Genomic DNA, 4243 nt, shown 5'->3' on the forward strand with positions numbered 1-4243 from the left:
TTCTCTTAGACGTTTGGTTGTGTAATCTTTCAAGATTAGTGGATTAAGTCCTTTATGAAGGCGAAATCACATTGGGCGGGTGGACTGGAGTAGCTTTGAATTTCAAGCAAACCAGTATAAAATTCTGTGTGATTTCCTTTTTATTCTGTGTGTGTCTGATTTCTGAAAAAGTTTTTTATTTCAAAAACAATTCAAACCCCCTTTCTTGTTTTTCTCAACCTTCAAATAGGTACTAGATACCAATAACAAGGATATCATAGTGACACACATCCGCATTTCACGAACAAAAATTCCCCCCAAGGCAAAACCAATTTGAATCATGCCATTATAACTCGACCTACATTCTTTGTTCTTTTTCAACCCCTTTTACATTCTAGCGCAATCACATTAAGCCCGTTATCCATACTTATTCAAGGCATGTGAACCTGTTAGTGACTCTGATCTCATTTTCAATTTTATCGCACTTACTTAGCAGATTTTGCTTAAGTATCAACTGAATTTTTAAGAATTCGTACTGTTGGGATAAATGATCGGGTGAGGATCACCTAACTTAGAAGGGACAAATCTTATCCGAAATTTTATTCAATTTAATTTTTAGTTTTTGCTCGAGATCATACACTTATTTGCATCGACTTCCTTACTCATGCGTGTTTTAGGATGGTGTTGACTGCTAGTATGAACTACTCAAGGGGTTACTTAAAGAAACTTAGAATTAAGGTCTTGGCATAATGATTATTCAAATTAATTTCGTATACTTAGGGAATATAGGGTGTTAGGACGGTACTGATATAATCGATACTTTCCCAAGTCTATCTAACAAAGCCTAAAAATGAGAAACAAACTATACTAAAGGTGTGTAATGCCATTGAATCAGAACAAAAATATTCATCATTGGGGGGCAAATCTAAGGGAATTTTCAAATAAAAGAAAAACTACCATGCAATAGGACTCGACAGTACATGTATGACTCGACCAAAAGCTAAAAATAACTAAGAATGAAAATAAAACACTAAATAATAGAAAAGCGATAAAGCTCCTCCCCCACACTTGAACCAAACATTGTCCTCAATGTTTTAGTGTAAGGCGGAGAAAGGAGTAGTGAAACCTGGTAGGGGGCTCAATGATGTCGGTCACGGCCTCTGTGTTGTGCAAAACCTCCTCTATCGAATGCAGGATTGGGCACATGCTGCATGTACTCCCTCATTCTTGCCACCTCCGTATGCACTCCATTCATATTCTCGATGAGGTCAACAATGTTGAGCTCGGTCCGCTTGGCAAAGTCAAGCTAAGTCTGTCTGATCTGATCAACGGAGACCATTATCTCCTCCTGATTCCTCTGAATGTTACTAAGTAGGACATCACGGTCCTCTTTGGCATCATTCAGATGTCTAAGCTCACTTAGGACGTCATCAAGAGATGTCCTCATGGAGGTGTAGTCATACTCTTCTCGGGGCTGATGTTCGAATGAGGTACATGCAAAAGAGTCAGGAAAAGTAGGTGCAGTGTGTGCATGAGTGCCAGTGTGGGGAGCATCTTGCTCCATGTGATCGGGCTCGGGGGCATTAAGATTAAAAGTCCAATTTGCGCTCATTCGCACGTCGATACATTCGGCGCAAGGTAAGGCTACTCCCCTAACCTCTCGGTCACTAATCATTAAAAGTATTTGCCGTCAGGTTTGTTCTTAATAAGGCGCATGCTATGACAATAATCAAGATCAACAAATGGAGTCTCTAACGACTTAAGCGTAGCTAACTCCGTACCTAGGTTTAAAGCAAGGGTTATGCATGTAATCCGCCCTTCGACATAAATACGACCTCCAGTCCAAACACTGGTGGACTGGAAGTGTGGGAGGAAGAATGATGTCGGGTTAACTTTTGTTCCAGACAATGCACAATAAATAAGAAAAAGGTCTCTAGAATTCATGTTTTCGGTATTCTCTCGACCAAAGATAGTGTTGGCTAAAAGACGGTGCAAATACCGAATGGTCGGGTTTTGGATAGCAGTAGCTTTAAGGCTTTCCCTATCGGTGGTGGTTCTTCCCATTAGCCGCTGCTAAAAGTAGAGAGAGATGGATTCCCATTCGCTCTCTAAAGGGTGTTGGCATGCAAAATCGTCTCCATGAGGGAACAAAAGTAAATCGGCCAGTTGGTCTTGGTTAATAGTGTAACTTCCATTGAACATTCTAAAATGTGCAGTGCCAGTGGTGCGGGATCCTCCTATAGGGGTGGTGTACCGAAAAGAGCTTAAAAATTCATAGGTAAGTCGAGTAAATGTCGGAATAGTTAAAGTGAGAAAATGAGACATACCTAAGTTGTTAAGCATCCAATGGACAGTGTCAGATAAGCCCAGATCGTGAAGAGCAGCATTGTTGGGGTACTGTGTTGCTAAGACATCCCTCTTGAAGAGCTTATGGTATCATCTCCTTTGATTATCTCCATCAATTCCTTCGGAAAATGCAATCCCCATGTAGTTCAAATCTCCTCTTGGTCTAACATCTCTAGGTGGCATTGTGAATGAAAAAGGAATATGAAGAAAAATGTTATGGTGTTTTGAGAAGAGAAGAGTGAATGGAAAGGATTGTGAAGTAGAGAGTGGGTGTTTATGAATTTATAACGATTGGGAAGAAGTGGAATGGTTAGGAGTTGAAGGGTTTGAGTTAATGATACTTAGAGTAGGAAGTTCAAGGGTTTTGAATGAAAGGGGTTTGAAAAATGCGTAGGAGGGAAAAGAAAAGGAAGGAAAACGATATGTTTCCTGATACGGCGATCACCATTAGTTATATGGCGAATGCCATCTTCCTAAATTGCAAGGCCTTTTAAATTTGAAGTTAACGGCGAACGCCATTAGCTTAATGGAGAAGGCCATTAACCTAATATTCGCAATTTTGGCAATTTTAAAGATTAAAGCAGGGAAATCATATTAAGGCTACAAAATAGTTAATTAAAATTATTAGCTATAATTAAGAAGAAATGAAATATGTAAGAATGAACATAATAAGTGATAAAATAAGATAAGTAACTGAAATGAAAAGTGCATTAATCAAAGGTAGGAGTAACACCTGTTCAAGTCGACATATCAACCGTAAATTCAACACAAACTGACATTAACAACAAAGGGAAAAACATCAATGACAATTAAAATGCTAAACTAGGAAATACGAAAACTCTAGTACAATCTATCAATACTAGGTATCACTTCGGTCCACGAGAATGCTCCAAAGAATGAATTTGTTGGAAAACATGATCGAAATGTTCATTAACGACATCCATAAATCCTAGGAGATCCACTCGGAGAGAACTCACTTATCCTTTGATGAAATCAACTTCAGATTGCAGAGCATGTATAACAGTGCCGAAATTAATGGGATGAACGACATGATATGCACCAGAGGCGTGTGAATTAGTATCAAGAAAGATATCTTCTGGGTTCTCATAATGTTGAGGGCTATAATGAGGTGTAGGAGACTCACTTTGGCCCTCTAAGTTGTAAAACTAGTTATCACGATTGTGGACATTAGTTTTCTCATGGTTAGGCAGTGTAAAATTCGAGACTATCTCATTATCAATTAACAGCTCAAACTCCGTCGGTCCTAAATTTGCAATGATGCCTCGGTTGAAACAGAAGTTCAGGTTCATGGGCCAGATACCTCCAAAGGCATGTAAACCATTAAGCGGGTATCTCAATCCTATAGCATAAGAAATCATGGTTATTAATGTTGGTGTAAGCCCTAGGGGCCAATACTTTTGGTACTTGTATCGAATTATTTATTAATAATAAAAGGTTTTTTCTTTATTATGTTTGTTTAATAAAGTCCCTAGAATAGATAGTCTGTTTAATGTATCAAGTGTGACTTAATCATGAGATCCCATTAAACATAAGGACATTATTCTTAAAGTATCTGTAGTCTAGCTTTGTTATGAAGTGGGATAACATTAAAGCATTAAGACTATTATGTATATAGACTGATATCTCATGGATCGTGGATAAGGAGTTATCAAGTCTTAAACATAGGTATGAATATTATGAGTAATATTTATATTGGATTGACCCACTATGAGATTACCATATAGAATGTTATGAAAAGTGTCATAAGTTATTCTCATGGTGATAGTGGTGTATACCACCCTTCGACCTGAAACCACTATGGACCCTAGATATAGAGTCGAGTGTTTTATTGTTGATAAAACATTGCCTGTAACTGGATGACCATAAAGACAGTTGATGGGTACTCCACGAAGCATGC

Source organism: Lathyrus oleraceus, chromosome 1, assembly GCF_024323335.1.
Source record: "Lathyrus oleraceus cultivar Zhongwan6 chromosome 1, CAAS_Psat_ZW6_1.0, whole genome shotgun sequence".
NCBI lineage: Eukaryota > Viridiplantae > Streptophyta > Magnoliopsida > Fabales > Fabaceae > Lathyrus > Lathyrus oleraceus.